The 24673-nt window shown below is 42.9% G+C and overlaps 1 long non-coding RNA gene across 2 annotated transcripts in view; it reads left to right on the forward strand.

Moving 5' to 3' along the window:
* Positions 1-23656, forward strand: part of LOC106965410 (uncharacterized) — a 54394-nt gene extending 30738 nt beyond the window's left edge. Inside the window, exons 2-4 of one of the 2 annotated variants that reach the window (XR_008300036.1) lie at positions 5840-5938; positions 16429-16512; positions 21515-23656. This is a non-coding gene — a long non-coding RNA (uncharacterized LOC106965410). Of the gene's footprint in view, positions 1-5839; positions 5939-16428; positions 16513-19119; positions 21456-21514 lie in introns of those variants that run through there. The other variant, XR_008300037.1, reaches the window with a different exon arrangement.
* The last annotated feature ends 1017 nt before the right edge of the window (positions 23657-24673 follow it).

Raw genomic sequence — 24673 nt, forward strand, 5'->3', positions numbered from 1 at the left:
GAAAGGAAAAAGCTCAGTGAAGGAAATAATCAACAAAACTAAAAGGCAACCTTTGGAATGGGAGAAGATGGTTGCAAATGACATATCTGATAAAGGGTTAGTATCGAAAATATATAAAGAGCTTGTAAAACCCAATACCCAAAAAACAAATAATTCAGTTAAAAAATGGGCAGAGGGGCACCTGGGTGGCTCAGTCAGTTAAGCAACCTACTTCAGCTCAGGTCATGACCTTGAGGTTTGTGAGTTTGAGCCCCGCGTGGGGCTCTGTGCTGACAACTCGGAGCCTGGAGCCTGCTTCGGATTCTGTGTATCCTGCTCTCTCTCTGCCCTTCCCATGCTCATGCTCTGTCTCTCTCTGTCTCTCAATAATAAATAAACGTTAAAAAAAATTTTTTTTAATGGGCAGAAGACATGAATAGAGCAGCAAATTTTGGGTAGCCACACACCCAGAGGCTACAGAAATGCTCTCAGGGAATGTAGCCTGGGGATGCCATCTTTGCACTGTCCCTTGGCCTTGCTACAGTTTTCTGGTACCTCCCAGAAAGGACTCATCTGGAGTCCTGATTTTTGCAACTGTCTCCAAGGAGACACTTTCAGATTTCCTGATCTGGAGGCTGGCAAGGTTAACCTTTATGGCACCACAGGACTGTATATATTTGCATACATTTAAAGCTGCTGCCTGAGGGTCTACTTTCCAATTAGCCTGAAATTAGGGGCTGAGACTGTCCCTCTGGAACTGGAAGCCTCTCAATAACTGGGACCTATCAGGAATAAATCAGGTTGGGGTGCCTGGGTGGCTCAGGCAGTTGAGTGACCGACTTCGGTTCAGGTCATGATCTCATGATCTGTGGGTTCGAGCCCCATATTGGACTCTGCTAGCAGCTCAGAGCCTGGAACCTTCTTCAGATTCTGTGTCTCCCTCTCTCTCTGCCCCTACCCTGCTTGCACTCTATCTCTCTCTCTTTCAAAAATAAACATTAAATAAAATTTTTTTTAAAGGAATAAATCAGGTTGCTTAGACAATCACTAAAGTTGGAGAAACAACCAAGAACTAAGGCAAAGTTAAACGATAGGTTTTCTTTCCTACAAAAGGCCACTCCTTTAAGACTGGAAAAGATAGCTGTTTCACCTAATGTATAGAAAGAGAGAGTTAAGCAAAATAAGGAGACTGGGGTATATTCCCTAAAAAAGAACAGGATAAAACCCCAGAGGTGAAAAATCTTAATGAAACAAAGATAAGTAATTTACCTGATAAAGAGTTTAGGATAATGATCATAAAGATGCTCACTGAACTCAGGAGAAGAATGGATGAACACAGTGAGAACTTCAACAAACAGACAGAAAATATAATAAAGTACCGAACAGAAGTTACAGAACTAAAGAGTACAATAACGGCACTGAAAAAATACATTAGAGGGGTATAACAGCAGACTCGATGAAGCAGAAGAAAGAATCAGTGAGCTGTAAAAGAGGGAAGTAGAACTCACCCAATCAGAGTAGCAAGAAGAAAAATTAATTTTAAAAAGTGAGACAACATCACGCAGAATAACATCTGCATTAGAGGGGTCCCAAAAGGAGAAGAGAGAGGAGAAAGGAGCAGAAAATTTCTTTGAAAAAATAATAGCTGAAATATTCCCTAACTTGGGGAAGAAAACAAACGTCCAGGTCCAGGAAAGCCAAAAGACTTCCAAAAAAGATAAACCCAGAGAGAGCCACACCGAGACACATTATAATTAAAATGTCAAGAGTTAATGGGGCGCCTGGGTGGCTCGGTCAGTTAAGCGTCTGACTTCAGCTCAGGTCATGATCTCTCAGCCTGTGAGACAGAGCCCTGCGTCAGGCTCTGTGCTGACAGCTCAGAGCCTGGAGCCTGTTTCAGATTCTGTGTCTCCCTCTCTCTCTGGCCCTCCCCCGTTCATGCTCTGTCTGTCTCTGTCTCAAAAATAAATAAACGTTAAAAAAAATTTTTTTTTAAATGTCAAGAGTTAAAGATGAAGAGAAAATCTTAAAAACAGCAAGAGAAAAAACAAAGCACAATGTGAAAAAGAAATGCTGTGGCCAGAATGGAGTGTCCTGATATATTCAAAAGTGCTGAAGGGGAAAATCTTCCAACCAGGAGCACTCAATTTGGCAAGGTTATCATTCAGAATTAAAGGAGAGATAAAGAGGGGCACCTAACTGGCCCAGTCAGTAGAACCTGTGACTCTCAGTCTCAGGGGGGTAAATTCAAGCCCCATGTTAGGAATGGAACCTACTTTAAAAAAAAAAAAAAAAAGAGTAAAGGAGAGATAAAGAGCTTTCCAGACAAACAAAAGCTAAAGGATTATTTCATCACCACTAAACTGGTCCTACACGAAATGTTAAAGGAATTTCTTTAAGCTAAAAAAAAAAAGGGAGGGGGCACAAATTAGTAAGAAGAAAACATACGAGAGTAAAATTCCAATATAAGTATATAGTAAGTGGGTTGATCACTTACAAAGCTAGCATGAAGGTTAAAAGGCAAAAGTAGCAAAAATAACTATAACCACAATAATTAGTTAAGGGATGTACAAAATAAAAAGATGTAAATTGTGATATCAAAAAGCAATCTATTTTAAGTTGATAACAAGTTTGAATGCATTCTAAAACTCTACATTTTTAGTCCCTCTCCATAACTTTTTATATTTTTGATGTCACATTTTGCATTTGATAGCAAAGAAATACAGGGAATCATAAGACACTACTATGAACAATTATATGCCAACACATTTGACAACCTGGGAAAAAACAGAAACATTGTTAGAAACATATAGTCTTCCAATACTGATTCATAAAGAAATAGAAAATCTGAATAGGTCAATTACTGCAAAGGATTTTTTGAAGTGGTAACCAGACATTGTGGTGATCATTTTGCAATATATACAAATGTCAAATCATGTTGTATACCTGAAAACTAATATGTTGTACATCTAAAAACTATACTTCAATTAAAAAATTTTTTAACTTTTTTTTTTTTTTTTGAGAGACAGAGAGTGAGTGGAGGAGGGGCAGAGAGAGAGGGAGACACAGAATCTGAAGCAGGCTCCAGGCTCTGAGCTGTCAGCACAGAGCCCAACAGGGGGCTTGAACCCATGAACTGAATCAAAATCATATGCTTAACTGACTGAGCCACCCAGGTGCCCCTGCTATAAATTGCAAAACATAATGTGTTTTGAGGTAAGCAAGTTACAGTAGAATACATTCAATATGATCTCACTTACACAAAAGTTGAAAAAAAATAGATCTCAAAAACACATAGACTAGGCAAACCATAAGAGACTCTTAAACACAGGAAACAGAGGGTTGCTGGAGGGGTGTTGAGTGGGGGGTGAGCTAAATGGCTGATGGGCATTAAGGAGGACACTTGTTGGGATGAGCACTGGGTGTTCTATGTAAGTGATGAATCACAAAATTCTACTCCTGAAACCATTATTACACTGTATGTTAACTAACTTGGATTTAAATAAAATTAAAAAGAAAATAAACATATACTATCAAAAGAACACACACGTGGGCACGCCTGGTTGGCTCATAGTTAAAAGTGTCCAACTTCAGCTCAGGTCATGATTTCACAGTTTTTGAGTTGCAGCCCCGCAACAGGCTCTCTGCTGTCAGCACGGGTCAGCACAGCTGTCAGCACAGTGTCTGATCCTCTGTCCCCCTCTCTCTGCCTCTACCCTGCTCATGCATGCTCTCTCTCTCTCTCTCTCTCTCTCTCTCTCTCTCTCTCAAACACACACACACACACACACACACACACTCACACACACACGAACTAAAACCAAGTGGCAAAACAACCTGAACAGTAAAATGGCATTGATTTGAATTAAAAAGAACTTATCTGCTCATGGGATGGAAAGGGAGAGGGAAAAGAACTAAGAGTCGTGGTTAAAGGGACTTTAGCTACATTCATAATGTTTTATTTCTCTGCAGGAAAAAAGATAAAGCACATAAGACAAAAATTTAACAGAAATCTTGGATTGTGAGAGTAGAGGTGTTTGTTATATTATTTGTGTTTTCTATATTATTATCTGTGCTTGAATTTTAAAAATATATTATAAATCTCTGAAAATTATATACGTGTTTTAAAAAGAAGAATTAGGGAGTCTAAAGAGCAATCTGAAGTTTTGGCCTAATGTCATCTATGTTCTATAAATAATCCTTGCTAGCATGTGGATTTTCTTGGAGCTATGCACCTGCTCCATGGGAGGACATACACCAATTTTGCTCTCCATCCTCCTATTTCTAGATTCTGACCAAGTTGATCCACATTTTCAGATTTCCTCTCCTCACAAATTTAACTCCAGAATAGAATTCAGGGTAAGTTAGAAAAAAAACATTCTATTTGCAGTGCAAAGATAACATCACGAATTAAGGTGAAATGTTTATCTTGCACTTATTTTTTATATTTGCTATATTTACATTGTCATAGTAAAAGTGTATTCTGTTTCAGATATGTAGGTTTGTGGGCAAGAGTACAGCCAAGTGTTAAGTAGACCAAAGGAACTGAAGAAACAGATCCAGTGACAGAGGCTGGATCTAAAAAGGGCAGCATCCAAGGGTTAGGGCAAGTTCAGCTGTAGTTAGGACAGATATCAGCCCTTAGGACAAAGGACAGATGATTATTTGGCAGTTGGAATACACCAGCTCTGTTAAAACTGTTGGGTGTTGGGTCAGATTAAAGGTCAGGCTGTGGCAATAGTGTTATTGCTTGTGATCTGACCACTTACGTCAGGATGCTAGCAGATATACAGAACCAATATTCTGAGGGAGTGATTTGATAAGGACGAGTGAAGATTATAAGACTATATCCTGCAAGCTTACGAAGGATTTTTGCATTGGTTGGGACCTGTTTAGTTCCTAATAATAGAAACTCACATAATTGGGTGGCATTAACTTCAGATGCAATGTGATCAAAGGTTTAAATGATACACTCACAACTCTTTTTCACTGGCCATCTATGTTAGTCACTTTTGCTGTAAACATGTTTTGTAGCAAGTTAGCCCCCTCACCTCAATGCTATGTAACAAGTAACTCAAAATCTCAGTGGCCTACAACAATGAAAATTTATTTCTTGCTGACAAGTCTGTAGATTGGCTATGTTTAAGCTAATATTGGCTGGTCATGGATGGGCTTAGCTGGACTACAGTCTTCAGGTTAGCTACAGATCTGCTCCATGTGTTCATCCTGGGACCAAAGCAGAGGGATGAACAGCTATCTGTTCTTTCCATGGGAGAGAGCAGAAGATCCAAAATTGTTGGTGGAAACTCATAAGGCCTCAGCTTAGAATGGGCGCACTGGTCATTTCTTTCTTTTTTTTTTTTTTATGTTTGTTTATTTTTGAGAGAGAGACAGAGAGACAGAGTGTGAGCAGGGGAGGGGCAGAGAGAGAGGGAGACACAGAACTCAAAGCAGGCTCCAGGCTCCATGCTGTCAGCACAGAGCCTGATGTGGGGCTTGAACTCATAAACCATGAAATCATGACCTGAGCCGAAGATGCTTAACAGACTGAGCCACCCAGGAGCCCCTGCACTGGTCATTTTCATACCTGCTCTACTGGTCAAAATAAGTCATATGGCCAAATCCAAAGTCAATGGGCACGGATGTAATTCCATTTACTCTAGTGGGAGGCAATGCAAAGTCAAATGGCAAAAGATTAGAGAGAGAGAGATGGATAGAGATAGATGATAGGTAAATAGATAAATCTATCTCTCTCTATATATATATAATTTCAAATTAAGCATGAAGATTTGGAAGCTATAATCCAATCCACCACTCACTCTATCTCTGAACTTTCCTTGCCTCTGCTTGGCTTCCCTAGCATGTAGGCTCTGTTGCCAAAGTCAAGATGGCTGTTAACTGTTCCTGTCTCACTTTCCCCAAGCTCAGCAGTCCGAATGGATAGAGAACATCTTTCCAGGTAACTTTAGTTAAAAAAAAAAAAAAGTCTAAGAAGAGTTCTGATTGGGCTGGCATGGGTTTTACCTATTCCTGAACTGACCGCCACCACTAAGGAAGATAGGGCCCTCTGATTGGCCAGCCTAGGCCACACACCTATCGCACTTTATTATCCAGGGATTAGGAGGAGGTCTTCATAGCCTCACCAGGATCACATAAAACTTTAGAGGGGTCCTTAAAGGAACCAATACGGAAAGACAGACACTGCAGTCTTTAATCTCAGTAGGAAACTAGAAGCCTAGACAGGGAAACCAAGTAAAAACCCAGCCCTATGGCATCAATGTGAAAAAACTAGGAAGGAACAGCAGACCCCTGAGCACCAGAGTTACAGCAATGGGACTTAGGCTGAAGCTTCTGTGTACTTCTTATCCCTACTGTGGACCTGAGATAGGCCTGGTAGAGACCTAGAACTCCAGGAACATCCAGCTTTAGGAGCAACTGGGAGGAAAAACAATGTGTGTTTAGCTGTATTGGTAAAGTTAAAATGCTGGGGTTTTTAAAGGTGAAAAAGTACATCTGAATCTTAGGGAAAAGCTATACTGTGCCAGCTTCAAGATTTAGACATTGGTGCCAGTGAGAACCACAGGGTAAAATGAACACTGCACTTACAGGTATAAATACACTGGGGCCAACGTGGCAGACCTTTTACCAGATGTCAGGAGTAGACTTGTGACTCACAACACTGTCCTGAACACTAATAACTCACCAACAACTTCATACTGCAAAACAAAACAAAACAAAACAAAACAAAACAAACCAACTATAATTTAGTTGAAGTGAGAAACTTAACAATCAAAGTCTTTCTAAATGAGTTGTAAACTATATCATTTCTTAAATTAATGGAATGAAGTCTAAACCTCCAGTGGTTTGTAAATTATGTGCTCAGCAAATATAAGGTGAATGAATGAACAAATCATCAGGATTCCCTCCGTTAACCGGTTTTGTGGAAGACTGTACCAGTAACGAGAAAAATGTAGGGATAAAAATAGAGAATAGGGGGAGAGAGTGCCTGTCTGAGGGACGTTATAAAGAATTGCTTGCAGTGGAAACAAAGTCAGGCACTATTAGCTTTGGAAGTGAGTGAAGAGGAGGTGACAACTGTGGTTGCTCCAAGATAAAGAGGCTTTTGCCTCCAGGCAAGGTCTTCAAGGAAAGCTTTAAAGGGCCCAAACAGGTCCATGAATCCCCTTTCTGGTTTGGTTCATTCTCCCTCCTTAAGGAGCTGATTCTCCTCCACCCTCAAATCTTCAGCCCACAGAAGGAGATGTGATATTAGTACTTGCCTCTCCATGTTCTTCAGAAAGAGAGTCGGATTGGAGTGTGGAAGAAGCCAAGTATCCCCTGTAGCCTGAATGTTTGGAGGTAGTAAGAGTATAGAATGAGCCCTGTTTTTTCTAACACCAGAAGAAATAAGATGTGTTGAGGGGTTCTTTGGTCTATGAAAGCAAAAGCTTGTGATGTTTCTGATAATTAGAGATTATTTGAAGGTAATACCAAAACAACAACAACAAAAACAAAACAAAACAAAAAGAACAAAAACACAAAAAACAAAAAACCTAATGTGTCAAGGATTCAAACTGTACCCAATTGCTGTAATAGTCTGTTTCTCCCCAATCCTCCTCCCTGAGCCAGAGCTCCCATTTGTAAGACAAATAAACGCCAACTGAAATAAAAGTTCTTTTTAGACAAGGGTCAAGGCAGATTAGAAATATTCTAGCTAGGTTTCCCAATCAAAGATGGGTATTTCAATTTCTCTCTAGTCAGAGTCCAATGGCAGTGATGTTTCCATGCCATTAGGCCATGTACGGATCCCGTGGTGCTGAGTGGGAGGCTTGGGGACCAGAGCACAGGCCTGGGCTGGACACACCAAATGGGCCCTGTCATTGGTAGAGGCGGTATAGGGTGACATGCCACAGGACACCTTGGCTCTCACTCAGACTGTTATTTTGAATAACAAGAGCACAATAAAGTGGGCTAATCAGTGTTGGGGCAAGCAGGGATTGGGTCATGGCTACACAAAGTTACAAAACCAGCATTTGGCTGGCATAAGTAGACAGCAATATCACTTTCAGATACCAGACTCCCTCTGCCCTAGTTCTGTTCAAAGTCCAGAAACCAGGACTCTCCCTAAAGTCTAGAGCTTGAGATATGCTCGCTCACACATATTATGACACTGTCTTTGAAAGGAAATTCAGTTAGGACACTGGTGGAAAGGTCACAAAGCAGTGAAATGTCATTCACCTGAACATTACCAACGGATAGTTGCTGTGTGGAAGGAGTGAGGGGCCGGGGGGAGGTCCTCCCACAGTTGCAATGTTTCTCCCCTCTTGGCCATTACAGAAAACAGAAATGGTTTCATTTGGTTCATCCAATGGTTCATTGGATGTTTCCACCTGTGTGAAGGAAATCTGAGTAAGGCTCACTGTCTTCATCACTTAAGAGCTGTTTGTTTAGTTTAGTTTTGTTGTTGTTAGTTTTATATATATATATATATATAGTTATGTTAATAGCTCACGCATGCACGCCTGTTTATGTCTGAATGTCAGAGTTGTAACTCACACTCTCATCAAAAAATTTATAGAGAAAAAAATAAAGGAGGGTTTGGTTAAGGTTCATGAGGCAATAATAAGACCGGTTAAGCATTGCACCTTTTTTTTTTTAAGTTTATTCATTTACTATTTGAGAGAGAGAGAGAGAGGAGCACACAAGTAGGGGAGGGGCAGAGAGACAGACAGACAGACAGAATCTGAAGCAGGCTCCAGGCTCTGAGCTGTCAGAACAGAATCCTATGTGGGTCTCGAACTCAGGAATGGTGAGATATGAGCTGAGCTGAAGTCTGAGTCTTAACCGATGGAGCCACCCAGGTGCTCCCCATGGCACCTTTAATGACTAGTTAATGGTTTTATGCTCGTCAGGACTGTCAGCTCGGTAGGCAACTTCTTTTTTTTAATTGTGGTAAAATGTACATCACATAAGATTTATCATTTTAATCATTTCTAAGCATACAGTTCAGTGCAGTAAGTACATTCACATTGCCATGACTCCATCACCACCATGCATTTCCAGAACTTTTTCATTTCCAACTGAATCTCTGTTCCCATTAAACACGAATACCCCATCCCCTACTCCCACCTCATCCCTGGCAACCTGCAGTCTACTCTCTGTCTCTTCTGACTACTGTAGGTCCCTCATAGAAGTGGAACCACATGGTATCTGTCCTTTTGTGACTGGTCTGTTTCACTTAGCATAACGTCTTCAGGGTTCATCCATGTTTGTCATAAGGTTTTCATAGTTTATTTTCCATTGATTGGACTGTTTTGTTTTCTTGCTGAGGACTCTGACTTGAAAACAGAATAACTATCTGAAAGTTTGCCTGGCCATGGGCTTCCTTCTCACTCCCTAAAATATACTTGTCTTTGCCATACTGGACATTTTTCAGTGTTTTTTCCTGCCTGTGCACTACATAACTGGTGTGGTAATAGCTGCTCCCGGCTCTCGGCAGGGGTTGAGGGTGTGCACCCCATCTTTCCCCTTCTCTCTCTCCTCAGGCAAAGACTTCAGAGAACCAAAAGATGCCCTTTCTTCTCTTGGTAAAGTCGAGGCAACTCCAGATCTAGAGGGCAGGCAATGCTTATCTTGCTCTCTAAGCAGAGCTGGCTCTTAACACATGCTTTTTGTTTGCTCTTTATGATTATTAAGTAATACACTCACATGGTTAAATATATACAGAGTCAGAATGTGCAGTGAAAAATTAATCTCCTTCTCACCCCTCACCCACTTCCTTGTTCCCCTTGCCAGCGATCAACCATTGTCACCTTGTCTATCTTTCCAGAGATGGTTCCATGTAACCAAGCACACAGGTGCCTTTTTTTTTACACAAAAGATATCACCTTATACCCACTGATCTCTATCATACCTTCTGGAAAAATACAGAAAAGTAGGAGGCAATACACAAAGTTTCAGAGCTGATGAGAATGCTTAGTCATAACGGTTTTTTTTTCTTACATAAATGAGGTAAAATGTTACAGAGAAAGTTGAAATAGTCTAAGACCAAAAAAAAAAAAATTTCTATGATCTTCACAGTCAATCCTGCCCTCCTCCTCCCATCCAGGGCTATCATGAATTTGTTATATCCTTTCAGTAAGCTTGTATATTTTCACATGCATTCATAGATATGCCCATGAACCATTTTGTGTATTTTTCAATTTATATAATAGCCATGTTTAATATTCATTCCCTCTATTGATAGGCATTTAGGTTCTTTCAGACTTTTCCTCCCCAAATAATGATGTAAGAAGGTTTTTTGTGCAAACATCTTTGTATACACATATGTTTAGGATAATTCTATAGAGGTGGGTTCACTGGATCAAAAGATGCGTGTATTTTTATTTTGATAGATTATTCCAAAGTTGTGGTACCAATTTTTACTCCAACTAACAATGCATAGAGTACCTGTTTCTCCACATCCTCTCTCACACAGTGATTTATCCAAAAATTGTTCATCTTTACTCATCTATTAGGTGAAAAATTACATCTAATTTTTTTTTAATTTTTTTTATTTATTTTTGGGACAGAGAGAGACAGAGCATGAACAGGGGAGGGGCAGAGAGAGAGGGAGACACAGAATCGGAAACAGGCTCCAGGCTCCGAGCCGTCAGCCCAGAGCCTGACGCGGGGCTTGAACTCACGGACCGCGAGATCGTGAACCTGGCTGAAGTCGGACGCTTAACCGACTGCGCCACGCAGGTGCCCCTCTTATAATTTGAATTTACATTTCTTTCGTTAAAAATGAGGTTGACCAGAGGCACCTGGGTGGCTCAGTCAGTTAAGTGTCCAACTCTTGACTTCAGCTCAGGTCATGCTCTCACAGTTCCTGAGGGTTCAAGCCCCCACTTCAGGCTCTACACTGGTGCTGCTGGCACGGAGCCTGCTTGGGAGTCTCTGTCTCCCTCTCTCTCTGCCTCTCTCCACCTCGTGCTCTTGGTGTCTCTCTCTCTTAAAAATAAATAATAAATAAACATTTTTAAAAATGAGGTTGATCAATTATTTATGGTTTGAAAGCCATCTGTATTTCTTCTTTTATGATTTTTTGAAGGTCCTTTGCCCATTTTTCTTTTGGGTTTGTCATGATATACACTACAAATATTTTCTCAGTTTATTGTGTGTGTTTTGATGTGCCTTCATTATTTTTGCCACATGGAAATTTTAATTTGTATGCAATCAACTTAACAATCTTTATGACAGCTTTAAAGTGATGATACATTTATTGCTTTCTCTTCCTTCTCTGTCTCTCCTACCTTCTCATTTTCTCCAAATACCAAAATTAATCTGATACCAGTCTAACCAAAAGCTCACCTCATATTCCTGGGTCTAGGGAACAGGTCTAGATCAACAGGAGGAAGTCACCCAGAGTTAAGCCATGTGAACCCTGGAGGTTTGACATAATCACAGAGGCACCAGTTGGCTTTGGCTCAGCTTTGCCCTGGTGTGCATTTAAAGGGTGTCCTAAATCAGGGCGCCTGGGTGGCTCAGTCGGTTGAGCGTCCGACTTCGGCTCAGGTCATGATCTCGCGGTCCGTGGGTTCGGGCCCCGCGTCGGGCTCTGTGCTGACAGCTCAGAGCCTGGAGCCTGTTTCAGATTCTGTGTCTCCCTCTCTCTCTGACCCTCCCCTGTTCACGCTCTCTCTCTGTCTCAAAAATAAATAAATGTTAAAAAAAATTTTTTTAAGTAAATAAATAAAGGGTGTCCAAATCAATCTGAAGCACTGACACATCTGGGACTTTTTACAATCTGGGGGTGCACCCACAGCCACGCTGGTCTGCTTAGACTGCTTCTGCCCTAGTCTGAGCTACGCCCTTGCAGGCATTACAAGGAGGCTGACACGGGAGCTAGGATCGTGGTGACCCATTGCTTCTTTTTTATTCTTTTCATTGGAGCCAGTTTCTCACTGTCAGAGAAAATGAAAATGAACTTTATGGTGTTGACTGGAATTGGAATATGGCTATCAATGCAAACGCGCAATTTCTAATTCCTAGAGAAAGCCATAAAGGTAAATACAGGTGTACAGGTGAGTGCGCAACTAGGAATTTGCTTTAGTGTATTCTTTGAAGGTTTCACCCACACACATCCTTTTCATTTTTTTCGTCAAATCCTTCTTCCCTAGTTTGTAAAGACAAACTGCCCTGGTCAGCTATTTCCTTTGCTCTTTCCATATCTCTTCTATCACAAATACAAAGGGCTGCACAAAACATCATTATTTAAGCATTGAGTATTAAAAAATAAGACTGAAAAAAAAAGATCATTAGTTGTTCTGGACTGAGTGGTGTATTCCCTCATCGTTCTTGCTTTCAACGGCGCTTCTCAGTAGAAGGTTCCAATCTGGGGGCGCCTGGGTGGCTCAGTCGGTTAAGCGGCCGACTTCGGCTCAGGTCATGATCTCGCAGTCTGTGAGTTCGAGCCCCGCGTCGGGCTCTGTGCTGACAGCTCAGAGCCTAGAGCCTGTTTCGGATTCTGTGTCTCCCTCTCTCTGACCCTCCCCTGTTCATGCTCTGTCTCTCACTGTCTCAAAAATAAATTAAAAAAACGTTAAAAAAAATTAAAAAAAAAAGAAGGTTCCAATCTGAACCTTCTACTAGCCCTTAGCATGGCTGCACCCTCCCTAGAAATATTTACCCCTAAGCAACTTCCCTCCTCCTTTCTTTCTTTCCTCCCTCCCTTCCACAAATGTTTACTGAGCTTTTAACATGTGTCAGTCACATGTGCCGTGAACTGGTGCTGTATCCAACAGATCCAAGCACTGTCTTCAGCACCTGTACAATCTAGCAGACATAACATAATGAATCACTGGGGCGCCTGGGTGGCTCAGTCGGTTAAGCGACCGACTTCGTCTCAGGTCATGATCTCGCGGTTTGTGAGTTCGAGCCCCGCGTCGGGCTCTGTGCTGACAGCTTGGAGCCTGCTTGGGATTCTGTGTCTCTGTCTCTCTCTGCCCCTCCCCCACTTGTGCTCTGTCTCTCTCTATCAAAAATAAAGTGTTGAAAAAAAAGTAAAAAGAAAACACCATAACAAATCACTAAATAAACTTCCTTCCAGTAGCCAATCCCTCACTGGAACAGGGGTTATTAGCAGGTCCCAACTGTAGCCTCAAGATATACAGACACCTCCACTGCACATGATGAGGGGGATCTAGTGGAGGTGTGGACAAAATCCCATTGGGACCTTCCTTGAATTCTCTCTTCTCCACAGTGAAGGCTGTCGGGGAGGAAGAGTGAAGTTAATGGACAATTCTGGAGGGAGAAGGGGTTTCGAAATGACAGGAATTCGTGTCGCCCCCAGTCTCAGGGCCAGGGCAGAGCAGCATCAGCAGAGAGGATGAGGACACCAGTGGGGGGGCAGTGGGGGGGTAGGGGTGAGAAACCGAAGAGGGGAGAGGGGCACATCTGAGGAGAAGAGAGGTCCAGCCGCAGGAGTCTGTCTGAGGGTGAATGCCTAGGTCTGTGGTTTTTCTTCAGCAAACCACAGCAGGAGAAAGGAACAGAGAGAAATCAGACAGTGGGTGGCCAAGGTAAGGAGGTAACCATTCAAGGTCATGCCCCGGGAAAGCACTTTGAGCATTTGAAAGCTGTTTTTATACAGGTGCAAAAGACCCTTTCTACCCTGCAGGGGTCAGGAATCGGATCTGAGAAGGCTCTTTGCCCCAGTGGGAGAGAAAGTGAAGTGTATTTCCTCAGTGGCTGGATGCCACCGGCTCACCCCTGTAAGTCACACGCTGCTGAGTGCTGCTTCTCAACAAGATGGCCAGTGGAAGGTGGAATCTGAGGGTGCCGGTGGGGTGGGGTGCTCATGACTGGCCATGAGGGCCCGGTCCTGAGAGCAGAAAATGAGGGCAGGAGAGGGCAGACAGCCAGGAAGTGTAGTAATGAGAGCACGGGGCACGTTTGGAAGCCATGAGGGCGAGGCAGGGGAGCTGGAGCTCAGGGATCCAAAGGGGATCTAGGCTTTGAAACTGCCAGATAATACAAAAATCAGGGGACAAGTTCCACAGGTGTGGCCAGCTTGTGAGTTGCCAACATGGCCCAGCTTACTGTCAGGAGACTGGCTGGGAGGAAGAGGTAGCCACGTGCCTCAATCCCACTGCCTTTGCAGAGGAACCCCCAGGTGCGGAGAGGGGAAGGTCTGACTGGAGGCTTTGCTGGCTAGTTCTGAAATTGCGGGGTATGCACGCAACACCTCCCCCTCCTCAAGCCCCTTAGCATAGGGGCATGAGAGAAAGAAGAGCCTTTACCCTAGAAAGCTTTTCTTTCTTTTCTTTTTTTTTTTTTTTGATAGAGGGCTCAACTGAGCAAAGGGCAAAGAGAGAGAGAAGGAGAATCCCAGGAGAGGCAAAGAGAGAGAGAGAGAGAGAGAGAGAGAGAGAGAGAGAAGTGGGGCTCCCCCAAAACAGAGCTGGAGTTCACCTGATGGGGACTTGAACTCATGAACTGTGAGGTCAAAACCTAAGCTAAAGTCAGATGCTTCACGCCTGAGCCACCCAGGCACCCTAGCAAGTTTTCAACTGAGGACATTGTCAAGGAAATTCCAGAATTCACTTAAGGCAAGAAGGAGTGAGAATGTTTTACAAAAAACAACTTAAGCCTCTATAAGATTTTCATGGAATCTTCTGTATGCTTTCCCTAGAACCAGAGTGAGGTTTAAGCTTCAGGGTGTCTCTCTTGCTATTCATAATTTGGTATTCATTATTTTTTTTATTGTCTCCCCCACCTCCATTGTATAGCCTTTAACTCCCACAAAATCTTAATCTATGTCTGCCTAGAACTCTACAAATAGGGATTTGGAAAAAGCCCGAGTTCTATAAATGAGTCCTGGGGACGTAATGACAGCGTGATGGCTGTGGTTAACACTGCTCTATGCGGTTCATCTAAAAGTTGCTAAGAGGGTAGATCCTAAAAGTTCTCATTATGAGGAAAAAAAGCATTTTGTCTTTTTCTTTCCTTTTTCTTTCTTCTTTTTTTTTTTTTTTTGGTATCTATCTGAGATGATGGGCGTTAACTAAACTTACTGTGGCAATTATTATACAACATAGGTAAGTCAGGTCATTATGCTGTATACCTTAAACTTGTACAGTACTTATGCCAATGATGTTTTCTTAAAAAGCTGAAATAGAAATAAATAAAACTCTCTACATGAAATGCAAAAAAGAAAGAAAAGCAAAAGAAAGAAATGCAAAAAAGAAAGAAAGAAACTCTCTACATGAAATGCAAAAAAAAGATAACCTCAGTGTTTTGATTTCCAAACAGTTTCTCTACTCCTGTATTGTCAAAAGACAAGAGAGGGGTGCCTGGTTGGCTTAGTCGGTAGAACATGCTACTCTCAGTCTTGGGGTTGTGAGTTTGAGCCCCATGCTGGGTGTAGAGATTACTTAAAAATAAAATCTTAAAAAAAAAGATAAGCAGGAAAAATGATAAGTGTGCTACTTGGGAGTTAATTTTTTCTAAACATTGTTAGCCTGGATAGTATCTGAAGGTGTGTTACTATGACCTCAGTGGAGGTCACAGTTACCCAATATTCTTCAGCTCAGAGCAAAGGTTAGGTGACACGTTAGGACGTGTGACTGTCACATGCACAGGGCATGTTCCTCTGGACAGGTCTGGACCTGTCTTTTATGTTTATGCGTCCCTAACAAACACTAGGAGTTGAGTTTCTAAACACACCCCACTCTGTAGGGGTGACACGCTAACCACCTCCCTGTCCTGAGAATTGTGACAGCTGACCAGCCATTGTTTGTACAGAATGTCCCCAACTCATGAATGGGCATTGTTCTCGGAAAGGGAATTTGTAAGTCAAATGTTTAGAATTGGGAGGCATTTCCCCTAGATAAACAAGGGAATGTGTAATCTTAATTATTCAGAACAGCCCAAGAGAACTTCCTGTGTCCTTGAAATCATCATTTGTACAAGGGTAACACAACCCCCCCCCACCCCCCGCCCCGGGGGAGTTATCCCTCAGAAAATGCCTTCCAACGTCCAACCTGAGATCCTGAGAATCTTCTTCCCCCATCAGAGAACTTTTCTGGAGGGCGGGGGCACTTCCCCGATTCTCAGCCCTCTGTGTTACTGCCACAGCGTGGGATGGAGGCCACAGAAAAGAAAGAGTTATGAGCAGCATGGCCAGAACCTGAAGAAGGCAGAGTAAATCCCAGAATTCCTCTGAGCATCTGGCTCCCCGTCCACATCTTCTGAGAGCCCCAAGGATAACCCTACTTTCCTTCTGCTTCTAGTCCAGGTTTCTTGGTCCTTTTGAGGTTTCCTAAGGTCTTTGTACCCCAGAAACAATGGTAAGCAGACTGGAGATTTAAAAAATGGCTCCCTTTTGAAGAAGAGCGGGTTTTCTACTTAATTTTGAATTTTCACGTTTTTGAAATTCTAATTTATAAACATTCACTTATTTTTCAGTTAATGACCCTCTCAGGAAAGACCAAAGTTGACACAGGAAAGAACGGTGGATTTCCGGGTATACAAAAGACTAAAGAAATCCAGGTGAGATTCCTTACAGATGTAGTTGGCTTCAATCAAGAGATGATTCCCAAGATCTTACATGTCATAATTCTGTACTTTTTAAAAATCATGCTTTCTTTGCTTTTGCCTCGATACAGTCTCAATGTATCTATACCAATATCTCAATCTCTCAAAGGATTATATTTCACAAAAGGTTTTCACATCCATTATCTTATTTGAGGTAAAGATATTATTATCCCTGTTTTATTGCCAGGGAAACTGCATGAGATCACTTAGCTAGTTGCTTGGGAAGCCAAGTATCTGCACCAGATCTGTGCCCTTGCTAATGTTTTTTTAGAGGTTGGTTAATTCCCTAAGGGAGGCAGGACTCACAGAGTTGAGTAGCTGAGCTGAGTCTCCAGAGTGTGTCTGGTTTTCTCCCTGTCCCCAGATTGTACTAAATTCTCCCAAACATCTAAATGTATCTTATTTTCTTAACTTTCTTAGGGAATGAGATCTATAATTCTCAGTTACCTGTCCTGGTGACAAATAGCCTCTGTCTGACTATTCTATATCCACCTTGGGGTTTTTTTTGTTACCAAAAAAAAAAAAAAAGTTTGTTTGGCAGAAGAAGTGTTTTTTACTACTTTGTTGGGAAAACGCAATAGAAGGCTTAGAAACAGGGATTGGGTCAGTTCACAACACTCCACAGCATAACTGAAATAAGTAACACCAGAATGGATTGTGTGCATTTTCAACATTACTTCCTCATCTTCTGTGGCAGCTAAGCCTTACACAACCCCTGAGTGGTAGGTAGACCTGGCCAGGAGCTGATAAGCAAGCTAACGCCTGGAAGCCTGATGTTTTTGTCTAAGGTTCTTACACAAATTGTTAACAGAGCTGATGAGAATTCTGGTCTCTGGCCCTGGGTCTCCATGCCCATCAAAAGTTCATATTGACTCTACAGGTTAACCAAGTTTTTATCGGGGTGAGTTCTTAATTTGGTGCCAAACCCAAATTCAGGACTGCTGAAACAGAAACAGAGATGCTCCCTGGGGACTTTGCTTAGAGAACACAAAGCCCCAGTTGGCTTCTGCCAGTTGGTCCTGGGGCAGAGCCAGCCAGTGTGTGCAACTGTTCAGTTCAGCAGAGCTTTGCCCTGCTCTGGCCGGCATGGGAACCCACAACGTTCAGAGGCTTCTCTTGAGCTCTTATCTCTCAGGTCTGCCCAGATCTGCACACAAGGCGCGTAGTCTTGTACAATCTGAGAGCAGTGCTGCTTGTGCATGCTGTGTCTGGTGCAACTCTCCAAAACTAGGGGAATCAACTGACCACAGTAGAGATTAGAAATGGGTCTAGGAGGTTACACTTACACATCTTCTCATGTAGGAGGATCTGGGGACAGACTGTACTGCTCTTAGTCTCTTGGGAGATTCTAATCCGGGACAGTTTACCAGTCTCCCTCCCAGTTCACCCTTTTTCTTTCTCTTTTTAGGCCTTTGTCAAATGTAGGGGAGAATTCTTTTTTTTTTAAGTTTATTTTTGAGAGAGAGTGAGAGAGAGCACATATGTGTAGGAGGGATGGAGAGAGAGGGGGAGAGACAGAGAATCCCAAGAAGACGTGGCACTGAAAGCATGGAACCCAATGCGGGACTCGAACTCAGGAACCACGAGATCATGACCTGAGCCAAAATGAAGAGTCCGATGCTTAACTGACTGAGCCACTCAGGCACCCCTCCCAGTTGACTCTTGAGTATGTAGACATTGATGATTGACTCTGAATTCCCATCCTCAGACCTCTAACACCCTGGGACTTGGGTCACACTTCTAAGCCCAACTGTTCCTGCCAATAGCCAATCTTACTGCATGGAACACTTGGGTGTAGTCAGACATGGTAACCTATCAGCAATTCCCAAACCTTGCTGGTGAGCACAATCACCCAAGGGGTTTTTTTAAAACACAGGTTCCGAGGCCCCACCCCAGATTCACTCAGCGGTATCTCTAGGTCTAGATCCTGAGAGTCCCAAGTTTTCAATTCAGCCAGATCGAGGGCAAGCAATGAGGAACCAGTGCCTAGCAAGCAATGAACTCCCTCCTTACCAGCACCACCAAAAGGGGAACATAACTGCTTATTTCACTGTTTCCACACACTAGATAGAGAGAGCATTGCTTCAGACTGAACTCAAAATAACCAGCTGCAATCCAAGCTCTGCTCGATGTCCATTTCAAGCTTCCTCTCCTGTGACACTAAACCCCATCTTGCTTTGACCGGGGCTCCTTTCTCTCCGAGCAGCTGGAGGATGGGGAACCCCAAGAGCTGCTCACTCCACAGCACTCCCCTAGTCTTGCTCTGAGCCCAGATGCCCGGGTGAGCCACTCCCTTGGGCACACCTGGCAAGTGTGATGAGAAGAGCTCCACGTTCTCACTTGGCATCAAAACACCCTCTGTGTCCTGCCCTTAGTGTCCTGCCCTCAGTGTCACTGTCCCCACAGTGCCTCTGACCCCATTGTGGAGCACACAGCCTCCACGCTTTGACTGGTCTGGTCAAGGGCCAAGGCTATACTGGGTTTGGAGATGGGGCCTTTCAAATGGCTGAATGGGTCACGTAATTCAAAAGTATTTCAGATTGTCTCCTTTCCTTGTCATAGAAATTTCTTCTTTGTGAAGAAGAATTAAGTCCTGGCATAGAGACTGGACAGCTGGAAGAGCACTTGGGGAACGGAAGTTCAGAAGCTCAGCTCATGGTTTTGTCTCTTTGCCATCAGACATTTTTAGAGCCCTTGTGAATTGTAAAGACCACTATTATTCAAAACCTCAGACTCCTAATACCTGGGAAAGGCAATGGAAAGAGAGTTTTCCTTTGGGTAAATACAGGGGAAGCAGCGGAGAAGAGAATGGCCTCCGAGGCCCCTTCCTGAGGACTGGCCAGATTTCCACCCTGCTGGTAGGGAAAGGACATTTCTGCCAGGAGACTTGGCTGCCTTTTGACTGGAAAGGAAATTCCTGGAGAGAGACTTTACTGTTCCAAGGCTTTTGAGATACAAGGGAATCCCAGTAACCAAGGATCATGGGGAAGGCCAGAAAGCTGATGCATCCAGTCCTGAGAGCTCAGGCCATCTCCTCAGAAGGAAGAGATGCTGCTCTGGCCTTGGGGGATGAAGGCCAGCACAGGGACTGACTCATAAACCCGAGAACTGTGTGACTCCCCTTCCCACCCCTGCTCTCCCACCAGCCAATCCCCATTCTTTCCTCTGTTCATAGACCCTGTAGGTCCATAGAAGAGCAAGCAATGAGCAACTTGACTTGTCCCCTTCCCCTCAGACCTGTCCTTAATAATTGAAAGGAAGGGTATTTTTTTCTTCTAAAGCTCCACATTAAGGCTGGTACAGTTCCTCCTCTCCCTCTTAGCACTTGGGATTTGACACATGAAACCTACCCATTGTTCATCTGTACGGCTCATCCCCTTTCCATGAAGAGTCCATCTCACCGCCTCCTGCCAGCTTGGTGCTTTCTTCAAGGGCCACAATGTCTCACCTAGCCTGAGGGCTCAAGTCCTAATGCTGTGTTACTTACATTGCCAGAACAAATTAAGATTCGCAAAGAAAAAAAAAAACTGGGGTGCCTGGCTGGCTCAGTCGGTACAACACATGACTTGATCTCAGGGTTGTGAGTTGAAGCCCCATGTCAGGCATGGAGCTTATTTAAAAAAAAAAAAAAAAGCCACTTCTCTTGTGTACAATGACCCCACCACAAAGGCAGCTCTGTAATTCATACTGTGAGTTGCCTAGTTGGTTGCACTGTCCTAGACATGTAACTCCCCAAGTTCAGCAATACACAGCTCTCTTTTTGCTTCAACACGTACATAAATATACTCTGGTCATTTTGTGCCTGATTTCCTGTAATTGGCTCTGTATGCTTTGTCCTCTTACTTTATCTTTTCAATTTTTTTAAAAGATTTTATTTTTCAATACTCCCTGCACCCGACATGGGACTCAAACTCACAACCCTGAGATCAAAAGAGATCAAGAGTCACATGCTCTACCAACTGAGCTGGCCAGGCACCCCCGTCCTTTGACTTTAGATTTGAGATCACCAAGTTCCTTCCACCGTGTGCCCCATCAAAAGAAATTTCCTCAGTCGCTCTTCTCATCCAAAATTCATGCTGGCTAGATGAGGAAGATTACTGTACACACCTTGAGACTTAAAAGGAAATAGGCACCTCTTATTTCAGGTGACTAGATGCTATAATTACCCAGAAACCCACTAAGGAACCAGAAAGAGCTCCAGTGTCAGCATCAATTATTAGCTGTGTGAGTCAAATGATATTACATAGCCTCTCTGAGTCTTAGTTTTGCCATCTGTCACATGTGGATAATAATGCCTAGCTTACAGAGGTACTGAGAGAATTATGTGTAATATATATAAAGCAGCCAGTATACAGTAAGCACTAGATAATTGGTAGCTATAATTATTCCCCACGTCTATAATGATAACCTTCAAGCAAAGCATGCAAAGTATTTCGCAGCATAGAAACTACTTAAGAGCAAGGAATAAACTTTGGCTAAAGGCATGCCCAGTATGCAGCCACTTCCCTGACCCACACTCCATTGTCATCACTCAAGTTCAGTGGCCCAGCCAAGCAGGACTAGGCATTGTCCTCATGGTTTCCTTCTCCCTCCCTCAATGGTTGCTTGATTTAATTTTTTTTTTACCAGTGGGGAAGAGGGGCAGAGGGAGAGAGAGAAAGAGAATCCCAAGCAGCTACATGCTCAGCACAGAGCCCAACATGGGGCTTGATCCCACAAGCCTGTGATCATGACCTGAGCCAAAACCAAGAGGTGGACATTCAACCAACTGAGCCACCCAGACAGCCCGGTTGCTTGATTTTTTAATCTCATGGTTTCCTTAACTCTATTACTTTCCACACTCATCTCTAAAAATAAGTAAAATAACACCTCTTTCCAAATTGGTTCAAACAAATAAAAATCTAAAAGTCAGATTTCGTTTGGTGTTCAGATTTCGTTTCTGCCATTAATTCACCAGGACCCCATTGCCCAACTGTTGAACTAAGGTGTGAGCCACGCAGACGTCTGGCTAGAACTGGTAAAACAGCGACCCCGTGTGGTCAGACAGAAGCACAGCCCAGCGCCCAGGGGGAGCCTCATGAGCCCACAGTCTTGGCGCCGGCGGATGAGCCGTTAGATCTGTCAGAACGTCAAATGAGGAAGGAAACATAGCACCTTGCAAGTGTGAGAGGAATTACTTTCTACCTTACAAATGGGTCTTCCCTGTCCACAGCTCAAGATCTGAAGGCTGGATGGCTTGTGCTCTCAAAGCAAAAAAGACAAAAGAAGGCTGGCCACAGGGCATGGGTAAAGTTTGAGATGTTTGCTGTGTCACTCCTTGGGAGGTATGGAAGATTTACAGAAAAATCTTGTAATCCTTATCTCTCATACGTATTCTTTTTGTTTGTTTTTATCTCTTACATGTTCTTTTTGGCGTGTACTTAGACTTCGAAGAACTAGGGAAAGTATGAAGGAAGCATTTGACATTGTAGTTACACCACCAAAAGGAAGATATCTTTAAATCATTAACAGGAATGGCTGACTCTTCAAATAGAGTTCAGTGTAAAAAAAATTGCTACGTCTGCGGGATGGAATGTCAACCAGGCGTTGTCACTGAGTCTCATCTAGTCATCTGCTTCTTAGCATCCTCATCTCCTCTGTGTCTGTCAGACACATCAATGGGCATCCATCTCATCCCTGCAGTTATTTAGCGAACAGGAGCCTTCCTCTTCACACTGTTGGGCTCAGGTTTTTACCTCTTTGAGAAGAGTCTCAGGACTTGTCCCATAATTATGCATTTCCACAGATAAAAGGGCGAATTGCCTAGGTTATTTCAGAAAAACAAACAAACAAATACCTAGGTATTTTCATGCACAACAACAAGCTAGATTATACATGCTGTCTGATCTGTCATCAGGGAAATTGATGGAGGAAGGAGTGGCTTCTCCTGCTTGGATGAATTCCTTTTTTTTTTTTTTTTACTTTTAAAAAATATTTATTTTGAGAGTGAGAGAGAGAGAGAGAGCAGGGGAGGTGCAGAGAGAAGGAGAGAGAGAATCCCAAGGAGGCTCCACACTGCCAGCACAGAGCCTGATTCAGGGGCTCGAACCCATGAACTGTGAGATCATGACCCTAGCTGAAATCAAGAGTCCGATGCTTAACTGAGCCACCCAGGTGCCCCTTGGATGAATTCATAAACTCCTCTACTACATTGACCCTGAACCACTGTAAGGTCACAGGATGGTGGAGAGAGCCCTGGCCCAGGAATTTGGCACAAGGTTTAGGAGAGATTCAGAATCACTTCTCATGGCTGGAGCTGGAGCTTGTTAACTCAGATTCTGTTGGCTGCCACGTTTCCCCATGAGGGGCAGAGGAAGCTGGTCTGCAGATGCACAGAGGAGAGCAGACCACAGAGAAGAGTGAGGAGGAGGGAGAGAGAGCCAAGGTATCTGCCTTCAGCCCCACAAAGACCCTGGAGTCAATGAGACTCTCCTAACTCTTATACTACCTGACTCCCTTTAAACTGATTCAAGTTGATTTTTGCTGCTTACAACTGTGAGAGCACAAACTACACAATGGCCTGGGCAGTTAATCTCATCTGTTCAGTAAGAATCATCATTCATTCATTCATTCAGAAAATATTTACTGAATATTCCTCTGCGCTAGGCACTTTTTAAAGTTCTGGGAGACATAGCTGGAAGCACGGGAGATTTTTCAAAATCCTTTCTTCATGAAACTTCTCTTCCACTTAAACAGTCTCTGGAAATGGTATAAGTATATGAGAGAAGATATAAACTTCAAATCATGTACTAGCCAAAGGACTGATTGACCCAACAGATAGGGCACACGCCGGGCATCTTAGAAAATGTACTGGAGGGCCAGGGACACTTAAAACAATATTCATTCCTTTTAGCTTTACAATATGATTGGATTAAAAAAGGTTCACCCTTGCCATTTGCAACTACGTGGATGGAACTGGAGGGTATTATGCTAAACGAAATTAGAGAAAGACAAATATCATATGACTTCACTCATATGAGGACTTTAAGATACAAAACAGATGAACATAAGGGAAGGGAAGCAAAAATAATATAAAAACAGGGAGGGGGACAAAACATAAGACACTCTTAAATATAGAGAACAAACAGAGGGTTACTGGAGGAGGTGTGGGAGGGGGATGGGCTAAATGGGTAAGGGGCACTAAGGAATCTACTCCTGAAATCATTGTTGCACTATATGCTAACTTCGATGTAAATTTAAAAAATAAATTAAATAAAATGGTAAAAAAAAAAAAAGAAAAAGCTTCACCCTTTCTATAGTGTCTTTTCTTTTACATCTTAGGCCCTTTCCGATGCTTTGCTGATAGGCCCCACACCTAGACAAACTCTCTTGATAGATACTGTGATTTCCTACCTGCTTTGGCTGTGGACAGCTTCAGTCTATTTTCAGTTATCATGGGGAGCAGCAGATAATACACATAAGTGACACATTAAACTCACAGATAATTTTAAAATCTAATTTTAGCCACTCCTTTTCCCACTCAGTTATTTATCAAAACTACTTAGGAGGCCCAAATGAACTGATTTGGTTCTATCTTCTGTTGCTGCCTCTGGTAGAGTTGCAAATGAACAGATTGAAGAGCAAAAGGCAGGCAGCAGGAGGGAGAAAGCAAAGAATGTGGATAATCTACAAGATGAATGCCCAAACTCTCAAACAATCTAGAAAATTAACCGTGGGAGAGCTCAGTCTTCCCTGTTGCCTGACCCTCATATCTCCCTACTTATGGGCAAATTACCCATAGTTCTCATGTAAAACCAGGAATGAAAGCAGCCTTTACTTATTGTTTTGGTATAAATACAGCACAGGGATTCCTTCGCTATAAAGGAGTAAGAAAAATATTTAGCAAGCATGTCTCTGGTGGCCCTTCTCAGCTTCCCAACATCCCTTCTAGAGATAGGAAGTTTGTCATCACTAGCCAACCAAGGCACAAAGATTTCCAATAAAGATGGACAATCCACATGCTGCAACATCTCAGCCAGAAAAAATGATGGTTATTTTTACTTTTTTTTTTTTTTTTACAGCTTCCTTGCCTCAAGTGCCTCCCCATCTCTCCTCCCAAATTAATGAAAAACATTCA

Source organism: Acinonyx jubatus, chromosome B4 (assembly GCF_027475565.1).
Source record: "Acinonyx jubatus isolate Ajub_Pintada_27869175 chromosome B4, VMU_Ajub_asm_v1.0, whole genome shotgun sequence".
Taxonomy (NCBI): domain Eukaryota; kingdom Metazoa; phylum Chordata; class Mammalia; order Carnivora; family Felidae; genus Acinonyx; species Acinonyx jubatus.